General features: G+C 46.8%; 1 protein-coding gene across 3 annotated transcripts in view; it reads left to right on the forward strand.

Moving 5' to 3' along the window:
- The window catches only part of HDAC9 (histone deacetylase 9), a 993,428-nt gene that overhangs the window by 316,449 nt on the left and 664,645 nt on the right, over window positions 1–12,334 (forward strand). The window lies entirely within an intron of this gene.

The raw sequence follows: 12,334 nt of genomic DNA on the forward strand, positions 1-12,334 counted from the left end.
TATACTTTTGAAAATCAAACTGTGAAATTTATCAAGTTGCAGTTTATGCTGACTAATTTTCACTTCCCAGTGTCCTTCCTAGCACTATCTCTTCCTCTTTCTGTTCTCGAATTATTACCTCTCATGCTTCTTAGGCAAAGTGTTCCTAGATAATACTTGATCTTCAAACATATTGTAAGTGAAAGTCGTGAGCATTGCTGTTTGCCTTAGAATATATGTTTTTCGTAGCATGGGTTCTTGAGCATTTATTCCTCTATATTGTACCTTGGCCTTCTTCCATACCTTCACGTACTCTCCGACAGCTACTTCACCTTGGATGGTGAATTCTGGTGCTGGAATGATGCAAACAAATCTTGGTTTCAAGAATTTAGGAGCTATATCTGCATACATTTGATCCAAAGACAAAGTTCATTGGCAATGTGGTTATCCTGACAACCAGATCTGTTTGTGGCACATGAGGACCAGAAATGGTCATCGCTGCCTTAGTTTCTTCTGTGATCTATGTTTTCTCCCAGCTGTTCAGTCTACAGATCCATTGTTTTTCATAAGGAATAACTGGGGTACAAAATTCACAGTTATGTATAAAAATAAAAGGATAATATGAGGCTAGCCTGATAACTTAGTAGCAGTTATACTCACTATCATGTGAAGGATCTGGGTTCATTTCTTGATTCAGGTCTTCTGCTCCTTCAGCTAGAGAAAGCTTGAGATGCTGGGGAGGCAATGCCCACAGCCCCTGGGAGGGAGAAACTCAGCTACAGTGCAATGGCAACACCTAGCAACCAGATTTAGGGTCTATGATTGCAGAGTCCAAGAGGGAGTCCTGGTGCATGGTTCTCTGGGCAACAACTGTCATTGCGCTGATTGGTCTCGGTAAGTTGGAAGATATAAAGTAGGGGAAAACATTCCCTGGGTAGTTGCAAGTGAAGGCTCATTGTGTTGGATCCTAGTCCAAATTCTGATTGAGTTGGAAGCCCAAAGGAGTAGGAGGAAATTGTTAGGCAAGAAGAAAATGCTAATACTATTGCATATTTTTCATTTGTCTATGCATATATCTAAGAAATATAAAATATAAAATTATATCTTCTTCAGGATGCATTTAGCTGTTTTTAAATTTTGCTTTGTTCCATATGCAGTATTTCTAAACGTCCCTCTTGAGAGACTCCTCAGGAAATTAATAAGTCCTAGGACAGGAGGCCGTGGATGGGTTACTGTGGATGGGTAACTGTTTAAAGGATAGGAAAGAGAGTAGGCCTAGATGGCCTATTTTTCCAACAGAAAGAGGTAAATAGTGGAGAGCCCCAGGGATCTGTACTGAGCCTAGTATACAACTTATTCATTAATGATCTGGAAAAGGGAGCAATGAGTGAGGTTATCAGATCTGTAGAAGAAACAAAATTATTCAAAGTAAAACAGGAGCAGACTGTGAGGAATTGCAGGAAGACCTTGCATGGCTATTTATCTGGACATCTAAGTGGCAGCTGAAAATATCTTTTTTGAAGCTTTTTATTTATAAGGTTTTCATGGTATGCAATAGAAAATATGCAATTCGTATTGCTTTCCAGAAATATGAATTAGAGTTTGGCAGATAAAAAACATGCATCTCAAGAAACAAACATAATTCTAAAACAGTTGTCTGGAATCTAACACTCCTCCTCAACAATTTGCCTAACCTATCTTGTAATATGCATGATATAAGCCCCAGATATTTTGATATTTAAAATTCTCATTTCTCAGGGCAAAGCTTGAACATTAAATATCGGCAATTTCCTGGACTTTATCTCATCAATGATCCTTCTACTGATTGTTCTTCCAGAAGGTGGCTATCATAAATCTGGCAGCCAGCCAGCAGTAATTCATTAACCAATGGTCTATATTTACGAAGAATTAACGAACATAAGAACATGCCATACTGGGTCAGACCAAGGGTCCATCAAGCCCAGCATCCTGTCTCCAACAGTGGCCAATCCAGGCCACAAGAACCTGGCAAGTACCCAAAAACTAAGTCTATTCCATGTTACCATTGCTAATGGCAGTGGCTATTCTCTAAGTGAACTTAATAGCAGGTAATGGACTTCTCCTCCAAGAACTTATCCAATCCTTTTTTAAACACAGCTATACTAACTGCACTAACCACATCCTCTGGCAACAAATTCCAGAGTTTAATTGTGTGTTGAGTAAAAAAGAACTTTCTCCGATTAGTTTTAAATGTGCCACATGCTAACTTCATGGAGTGCCCCCTAGTCTTTCTATTATCCGAAAGAGTAAATAACCGATTCACATCTACCCGTTCTAGACCTCTCATGATTTTAAACACCTCTATCATATCCCCCCTCAGCCGTCTGTTCTCCAAGCTGAAAAGTCCTAACCTCTAGTCTTTCCTCATAGGGGAGCTGTTCCATTCCCCTTATCATTTTGGTAGCCCTTCTCTGTGCCTTCTCCATCGCAATTATATCTTTTTTGAGATGCGGCGACCAGAATTGAACCAAGCCACCTAGCTAGAATATCTACTATGGGCATTATACCTACAGGAAAACCCAGAATATCATTCATTTCCTGTGTAACTTGCCTCCAAAAGTGACTACACTTTGTCAGTACCACAACATATGTAGATATGTACCCAGGTCACCATATTCTCTCCAAGATGCCACATCCACTGCCAGATGAATTTTATAATAAAATATCGGTGTGTGATAAGTTCTTTGTAATAATCTTATCAATAACTCAATACACTTAGTAGAGATAGAACTATGATGGGCAGTAGCCCATATATTTTTCGATACTTTGTGGTCATAAGTGGCACCCAAATCTAGATTCCATTGTTCAATCAGTTTTGGAGACTTTCTGCCCCCAAACTACTAGTCAGTATACCCCAGTATATAGCCGTTACTCCTTTAATATAGGCATCAGGGTCAGCAAGATATCTTGCCATCCTATTCAGTGTCCTCAATGGGGCCAAAATATCAAAATGCCCTGCCAGCACCTCTCTTAACTTCAGATATTGTGCATGTGTAAATGTTGGCAAGTCAAATTCCTCACCTAGATCAACAAATGACTGGGGAGCATCCTCATCCCAGAGCTGAGTTACAGTAAATAACCCTAGATCTCTCCAGTTTTTTAATTCTTCTGATAAAGTGTACCCTGAAATGCCAGAATTCCCATAAATAGGGGCAATAGATGATAGAACCTCAGGCCTTATACCCAAGAATTTAGGTACCTGAGACCATACCTTGAGTGTATGCAAAATAATCAGGCATTAGGCAGTGCCATTCTACCCTGTTTTTTATGCATCTACAATTGCTGGCAACTAATTCTGGCTTGTCTATGACCCCCATCTAAATGTATCCATTTAACTGTGAAACTCATCAAACACTATCTAAGGAATATTGCATGGCACATGCTGGAATAAGTATAAAAGCTTGGGTAACACACTCATTTTTAATAAATGTATCTGCTCAGACAAGAAATAGGTAGATCCAGCCATTTATGTAAACTTTGTTTTATCTTACCAATAAGACTTACAAAATTGTGGTTAAAAGACAGAAAACAGAGAGTAGAATTAAATGGTCAGTTTTCACAGTGGAAAAAGGTAAACAGTGGAGTGCCTCAGGGATCTGTACCTGGACTGGTGCTTTTTAATATATTTATAAATGATCTGGAAAGGAGTACGACGAGTGAGGTGCTCAAATTTGCAGATGACACAAAATTATGCAGAGTAGTTAAATCTCAAGCAGATTGTGATGAATGGTAGGAGGACCTTGTGAGTCTGGAAGATTGGGCTTCCAAATGGCAGATGAAATTTAATCTGGACAAGTGCAAAGTGATGCATATAAGGAAAAATAACACTTGCTGTAGTTACACAATGTTAGGTTCCATATTAGGAGTTACCACCCAGGAAAGAGATCTAGGCATCATAGTGGATAATAGGGATGTGCATTAGGGATGTGAATCATTTTTTGACGATTTAAAAAAACCTCTGATATTTTTTAAATCGTCATTAATCATTAAAGAGAGCAATACAATAGAAATTCCACTGATTTATCGTGAAAAAATCGTTAATCTGGTTAGTGCACACTAATGGGAGTTAGCACACAACCTAAAAACCCACCCCAACCCTTTAAAACTGCTCCCTTAGCCTCCACCACCCTCCCGACCCCCCCAAAATGTTTTAAAATTACCTGGTGGTCCAGTGGGCCCCGGGAGCGATCTCCCGCTCTCGGGCCATCAGCTGCCACTAATAAAAATGGCGCCGATGGCCCTTTGCCCTTACCATGTGACAGGGTAACCGTACCATTGGCCGGCCCCTGTCACATGGTAGGAGCACTGGATGGCCCGCGCCATTTTTAAAGATGGCGCCGGCCATCCACTGGCGCCGGCCATCCAGTGGCAGCCGATGGCCCGAGAGCGGGAGATCGCTCCCGGGGCCCACTGGACCACCAGGTAATTTTAAAACATTTTTTGGGGGGTCAGGAGTGTGGTGGAGGCTAAGGGAGCAATTTTAAAGGGTCGGGGTGGGTTTTTTGTTTATCGGCCGACAGCCCGAGTGCGAAAAAACGCTCCCGGGACCCCCGCTGGACCACCAGGTAATTTTAAAATGTTTTTGCGGGGGTCGGGAGAGTGGTGGAGGCTAAGGGAGTGGTTTTAAAGGGTCGGGGTGGGTTTTTTGTTTATCGGATTGGGCGCAGCCGATAAAAAAAAAACCGATCGGGTCGGATGAAAAAAAATGCACGATTTGAATCAGAACCGGAACCGAACCGATTCCGGTTCCGATTCACATCCCTAATCTGCATTAATTTGTGACAAAATAGGAAATATTTTGTCGCATTTCGGTAGGGTGCCGAAACAATAAGAAAACCCATGCAATTTCGTGTGGTGTTCTTATCCTATTTCAGGGGGAGGAAGAGAAAGGGCACATTAAAAAAAAAAACCCAAACCCTCCCCAACCCTACAAATTTAATTAATTGCAACCCCCCAAAACTTGCCTGGACTCCCCCCCCCCCAAGACTTACCAAAAGTCTCTGCTGGTCTAGTGGGGTCCCGAGAGCAATCTCCCCATCTCGGGCCCTTGGCTGCCACTAATTAAAATGCCACTAATCAAAATGGTGCCGATGGCCCTTTGCCCTTACAGTGTGAAAGGGGCTATCGGTGCCATTGGTCGGCCCCTGTCACATGATAGGAGCAATGGATAGCCCGCACCATTTTTTAAGATGGCGCCAGACATCCATTGCTCCTACCATATGACAGAGGCCACTGGACCACCAGGGACTTTCTGTAAGTCTTGGGGGTGGTTCGGGAGGGTGGGGGGTTGCAATTAATTAAATTTGAAGGGTTGGAGTGTGTTTTGAGTTTGTTTGTTTTTTTACAACCCCCTATGTGCCCCCTGGGTTTTGGCCTTCATTTCGAGGGGCAGACAAAATAAAATCGGCCCGAACTGAGGGAAAATGAAATTTCCCACAGCAGGCCGATAACGAAGACCGAACCTAAAGGAGGGACATTCTCTCATGTGTATGTCTACAGTGCTGCATGTGTCTAGTAAAGTCCTTCACTTAAGTCACAGTTGGCTCCTGAGAAGTGTATCTTAAGTCAAAACAACAAATTCAATACCAGTTTATATGAAACAGAGCTATACATAGGGGATTGATTCCAACACCAAGACCATAACCCATTTTTCACCAAAATAATTGCTAGGCTAACATAAATGCTGACATTGGCTTACTCTACTTTAGCAGCAGCAGAGCCAATCAGCAAAGATCCCATTGCTCTTCTCACTGTCGACATGAGTCTCTCTGTTCCTGCTGTGAGACACATTCTCTCCTCAACAGGTCCTTCCCTGCTCTGCTCTGCATTTTTCAGCCCCCAAGAAGTGGATCACTGCGGGAAAAGAGAGCTTTGCTCTCGCTGCTTCTTCCAGCAGGGTACTGATTGCTGATGTCAGCACCCCATGTCACCAGTCCAGAGCCTCAAACCACATCAAAAGTGAAACCTCCATCAGAGGTCCAGAGTGGGGTGCAAATTCTTCACCAATATAAGTCTGGGATGTCACCAGTTGGGCAGCGTAAGGGTGAGGACTTCCTGTAGTAGTACAATAGGAGTACAGTGGAGAATGACATTCTCTAATGGGAGGGGTCTTTCTAAAGTGAGTAATTTAACATAACTCACTTTGAGTTCAAGTCAGCTGAGTTTAGGTCTTCCTTTTTTGTTTCCTGTGTTGAAAGTGTGGCTGTTGGACCCAAGAATGGGGATCCCAGGTCCTTCATATCAGGAAGATTTGTCTTGGGATTTCAAGATTTGGGCTTCTGAGATATTACAAGGAACCTGAGAAGAAGTCCCAAGGAAGAGGTGAGTTAGTCCCATATGCCCTTCATCTGTGTGAGAGAGATTTCTTCAGTATTTAGAAGAAAAGAGGATTTCTTTCTGGGTAGTTAGAGGGAAGATAACCTTACAGGAAGGAGGCTCTACAGAGCTGATGCATCCAGAAAACCATTGATCTTGGGGTTTCTGAAGTGTGTCAGTAGGAGTTATGGTTTCCTGCTGAGGAGGAGTCTGCCTCCGGTTTGCAGGTACTATTGGGGAAGTAGTGTCCAGGGAGAGTCCCTTGTGAAGAGTACCTACTGCAGATCTATCAGGGGCTGTCTGTGATTTTCTTTGGAACTATATGTAGCATCTGCCACACTTTGCCCCTGTTTTAGCATCTAAGGATCTTGCATCTTTGGGGTCCTTCCCCTGCTAAAATCTCATTTTCTTGTGGGTTGTGGCTCATGGATGTAAATTCCTCCCTGAGCTTGTCATCAGGGTCATTGCCTTTTCCTAACTGGATTTATCCAGAGGGGTCTGTATGCTATCCTAATGGATGGTACCTAAAAAGAGTTGAAATTTTGAGAATGGAAGAGTAGTGGCATTTTCTAATCAGTTTCCTGATACAAGGGCAATCCCCAGTATCTTGAAGGACTGGGTTCTGTTTCTTTTACCTTTGTGACCAGTTATCAGCAGAGGTCGGAGATTGTGGATTTTTTGGGACTCTGAGATTTTTGTAGAGACTGTTGGAGTTATCTATTTTTGGAAGATCTGTTTTTTGAACAAGGGGATTGTTATCTTTCCAGCCCCTATTTCTTGCTAGAACTTGAAAAAGGTTATCCTACCCTTCCAAGGAAAGGGATTCTAGGGTTGGACACTACTTCAGTTGGGAGAAGAACAACTTGGGGATTTACCACAGAAAAATAGACTTGCTCATTTGATCATGATTTTCTTGATGCTATTCTTAATTTTTGCTATATTGCCTTGAACCTTAATTTTCAAACTTTAAGTACATTTTCCTTTGGACACCATTTTCAGACTCTATATCCCAAAGACTTCCCTCCTGAGAATACCATTGATCAGAGTATTCTGATTCAGGAAGAGTAGGATGACCACATCAGCGCCTGCACCAGGGGCCCAGAAGATAGGACCTCCCCCCACCAGATGAACCCACTGTCTCCAGGGGCTCTTGTGAAGCATGAGTGAGAAAAGGAGAGGTTTGGGACATAGAAGAGCTGCCTGGGGAACTTTGTGACCCCCCTAAATTTGCTGCATCTCAGGAAGGGGAGCTTACATATTTTTTCTGTATTGATGTACACTGTTCCAGAGTATACCATTTGTGACTTTTTCATCCTCAATCAAATATTCATTAAGAGGATTTATTTTTGAACAACAATTGACTTGTGCAATATATTTCTTTTACTGAAAGAATCAGAAAACCTCTACTGGAAGCCCAAAGGCCTTGAAAGACTACCTTTCCTCCGTACATGTAGAGAAAAGAACCCAGGATCATGGGTCAGAATGTTGCCCCAGCATTCCCCAGTAGGGATGTGAATCGGGTGATCGATCGTCTTAACGATCGATTTTGGCTGGGGGGGGGGGGGGGGAGGGAAATCTGATCATCATGATTTTTGTTTTTTTTAAATCGTAAAAAATCGTAAATCGGGGGAGGGCGGGAAAGCCGGCACCGTAAAACCCACCCCGACCCTTTAAAATAAATCTCCCACCCTCCCAAAGCCCCCCAAAATGTTTTAAATTACCTGGGGTCCAGTGGGGGTGTCCCGGCGCGATCTCCCGCTCTCGGGCCACTGCTGCGTTAAAAGAAATGGCGCCGGTGGCCCTTTGCCCTTTCCATATGACAGGGCAAAGGTAGCGCCGGCGCCATTTTGGTTCCTGTCACCCGACGTCACGAGTGCAGGAGATCGCTCCCGGACCCCCGCTGGACCCCCAGGGACTTTTGGCCAGCTTGGGGGGGGCCTCCTGACCCCCACAAGACTTGCCAAAAGTCCAGCGGGGGTCCGGGAGTGACCTCCTGCACGCGGGCCGTATTGCCAATATTCAAAATGGCGCCAGCGCTACTTTTGCCCTCACTTTTGCCCTCACTATGTCGACAAAGTGAGGGCAAAAGTAGCGCCGGCCGTATTGCCAATATTCAAAATGGCGGCAGCGCTACTTTTGCCCTCACTATGTCAACATAGTGAGGGCAAAATGGCGCCGGCACTACTTTTGCCCTCACTATGTCGACATAGTGAGGGCAAAAGTAGTGCCGGCGCCATTTTGAATATTGGCAATACGGCCCGCGTGCAGGAGGTCGCTCCTGGACCCCCGCTGGACTTTTGGCAAGTCTTGTGGGGGTCAGGAGGTCCCCACAAGCTGGCCAAAAGTCCCTGGGGGTCCAGCGGGGGTCCGGGAGCGATCTCCTGCACTCGTGATGTCGGGTGACAGGAACCAAAATGGCGCCAGCACTACCTTTGCCCTGTCATATGGTAAGGGCAAAGGGCCACCGGCGCCATTTCTTTTAACGCAGCCGTGGCCCGAGAGCGGGAGATCGCGCCGGGACACCCCCCCCCCCCTCCACTGGACCCCAGGTAATTTAAAACATTTTGGGGGGTTTCGGGAGGGTGGGAGATTTATTTTAAAGGGTCGGGGTGGGTTTTAGGGTGCCGGTTTTCCCGCCCTCCCCCGATTTACGATTTTTTGACGATAAATCGGGGGAATTGTTATTGTATCGCGGCTCTAACGATTTTTGACGATTTAAAATATATCTGACGATTGTTTTAAATCTTCAAAAAATGATTCACATCCCTATTCCCCAGTGTGTCCCTTCTCTTTGCTATCCAGTGGGACAGGGGCTTTAATATATAGGAATGTTCTTTCATTTTTTAAATTTTGTTTTGATTTAGTGCACTCTGATTTTTTTTACCATACTAAATCAATGTATTGCACATCTAAATGGGATTTAATAGGCACTAAATCAAAACACGATGACACAAATTAGAAAAAAAACATATGAATAAAATCTCAACAAAACAAAAATGCAGATGCACACACTTCCAATAGCATACCTAGATTTAAAAAAGATTTGGACCTATCTCTGAATGACAGGTCCATTAACTATTGATAGTCAGGTAGATGTGGGAACTGCTACTTACTGCTGGGAGTGAGCAATAGAGAATGGGTTTCCTCATTAGAATCTGCAGATCACTTCCAAGTGCTGAAGATTGGCCATTGTCAGAGAAGGATATTGTAGTATTCATCTGACCCTGCATGGCATTTCTTATGTTCTCCATTCATGCAAAATTAGCTTTACATGAAATAACAGGACAAAATTTCATATTGAGACATATTGATAGAAAATACGTATTGAGGGCATGGTTCGGACCTTTGATGGGTGAACATGTCTTCTCTGCAGAAAGGATATTATCTCTACTTGATTAGATAGATATATGCATGGTTTGTATCAAGACACAGAGGTGAAAAACAAAAACCCTAGACAGAGATGAGGTGGGTCCAGCTAACTCTTCCTATGCTGTAATATAGAACTTATTGTGGGGCGGATTTTCAGAGCCCTGCTCGCGTAAATCCGCCCAAAACCGGGCGGATTTACGCGAGCAGGGCCCTGCGCGCCGGGAAGCCTATTTTACATAGGCCTCCCGGCGCACGCAGAGCCCCGGGACTCGCGTAAGTCCCGGGGTTCTCGGAGGGGGGCGTGTCGGGGGGGCGGGCCCGGTCGTCGCGGCATTTCGGGGGCGTGTCGGCAGCGTTTTGGGGGCGGGTACGGGGGCGTGGCTACGGCCCGGGGGCGTGGCCGCGCCCTCCGTACCCGCCCCCAGGTCGCGGCCCGGCGCGCAGGAGGCCCGCTGGCGCGCGGGGATTTACGCCTCCCTCCGGGAGGCGTAAATCCCCCGACAAAGGTAAGGGGGGGGGTTTAGACAGGGCCGGGCGGGTGGGTTAGGTAGGGGAAGGGAGGGGAAGGTGAGGGGAGGGCAAAGGAAAGTTCCCTCCGAGGCCGCTCCGATTTCGGAGCGGCCTTGGAGGGAACGGGGTAGGCTGCGCGGCTCGGCGCGCGCCGGCTATACAAAATTCATAGCCTTGCGCGTGCCGATCCAGGATTTTAGTGGATACGCGCGGCTCCGCGCGTATCTACTAAAATCCAGCGTACTTTTGCTTGAGTCTGATGCGCAAGCAAAAGTAGGCTGATCGCGCTTCTTTTAAAATCTACCCCTATATGTATTATGCACTAATTTAGATCTTTGCCAGTTCTTGTCAGCAATTTGTAGGGACTTTCTTTTTCAGTGTTTATTTTATTTTCCTGGAAATTTAGCAGTGTTTGTATTAAAACAAACAAAAGCCGGAGAAATTTAGGGGTAGATTTTCAGACGAGCGCGAACAGCCTACTTTTGTTTGCTCTCCAGGCGCAAACAAAAGTACGCTGGATTTTAGTAGATACGCGCGTAGTCGCGCGTATCGGCTAAAATCCTGGATCGGCGCGCGCAAGGCTATCGATTTCGTATAGCCTGCGCGCGCCGAGCCGCGCTGCCTACCCCCGTTCCCTCCTAGGCCGCTCCGAAATCGGAGCGGCCTAGAAGGGAACTTTCCTTTGCCCTCCCCTCACCTTCCCCTCCCTTCCCCTACCTAACCCACCCGCCCGGCCCTGTCTAAACCCCCATCCTACCTTTGTCGGGGGATTTACGCCTCCCGGAGGGAGGCGTAAATCCCCGCGCGCCAGCGGGCCTCCAGCGCGCCTGGCCGCGACCTGGGGGCGGGTACGGAGGGCGCGGCCACGCCCCCGGGCCGTAGCCACGCCCCCGTACCCGCCCCCAAAACGCTGCCGACACGCCCCAGCAACGCCGCGCGCTCCGGCCCCGCCCCCGACACGCCTCCTGACACGCCCACTCTGAAAACCCCGGGACTTACGCGAGTCCCGGGGTTCTGCGCGCGCCGTGAGCCTATGTAAAGGGGTAGATTTTAAAAGAAGCGCGATCAGCCTACTTTTGCTTGCGCATCAGACTCAAGCAAAAGTACGCTGGATTTTAGTAGATACGCGCGGAGCCGCGCGTATCCACTAAAATCCTGGATCGGCGCGCGCAAGGCTATCGATTTTGTATAGCCTGCGCGCGCCGAGCTGCCTCCCCCCGTTCCCTCCAAGGCCGCTCCGAAATCGGAGCGGCCTCGGAGGGAACTTTCCTTTGCCCTCCCCTCACCTTACCCTCCCTTCCCCTACCTAACCCACCCACCCGGCCCTGTCTACACCCCCCCCTTACCTTTGTCGGGGGATTTACGCCTCCCGGAGGGAGACGTAAATCCCCGCGCGCCAGCGGGCCTGCTGCGCGCCGGGCCGCGACCTGGGGGCGGGTACGGAGGGCGCGGCCACGCCCCCGGGCCGTAGCCACGCCCCCATACCCGCCCCCAAAACGCTGCCGACACGCCCCCGAAACACCGCGACGACCGGGCCCGCCCCCCGACACGCCCCCGACACGCCCCCCTCCGAGAACCCCGGGACTTACGCGAGTCCCGGGGCTCTGCGCGCGCCGGGAGGCCTATGTAAAATAGGCTTCCCGGCGCGCAGGGCCCTGCTCGCGTAAATCCGCCCGGTTTTGGGCGGATTTACGCGAGCAGGGCTCTGAAAATCCGCCCCAAAATAGGCTCACCGGCGCGCAGGGCCCTGCTCGCGTAAATCCGCCCGGTTTTGGGCGGATTTACGCGAGCATGGCTCTGAAAATCCGCCCCTTAGTGAGAAAGTCATTTTCTTTCATGTATTTTTCTCTAGTTTTTGTTTGGTATCATAAATACTGATGATAAATTCCTGGGAAAAATAAGATAAAAACTGAAAACGAAAGTCCCTAGCTATTTGTTGTTATGCTAATTTTGAGCTGTAGTTTGGTTTCTATTGTTAATTTTCTCTTTGCATTGTACTTTTTCTGCATTCCCCTGTTTCTTCTTCCTCCATGGTGTGGGCTAATTGGGGATAGTATACGATGATTTTTATTGCTTTCTTTTTACTTTTTTTGTCTTTTTTTAATGTTTTCACAGTCTACAT

The sequence above is a fragment of the Rhinatrema bivittatum genome, chromosome 2 (genome assembly GCF_901001135.1).
Source record: "Rhinatrema bivittatum chromosome 2, aRhiBiv1.1, whole genome shotgun sequence".
Taxonomy (NCBI): domain Eukaryota; kingdom Metazoa; phylum Chordata; class Amphibia; order Gymnophiona; family Rhinatrematidae; genus Rhinatrema; species Rhinatrema bivittatum.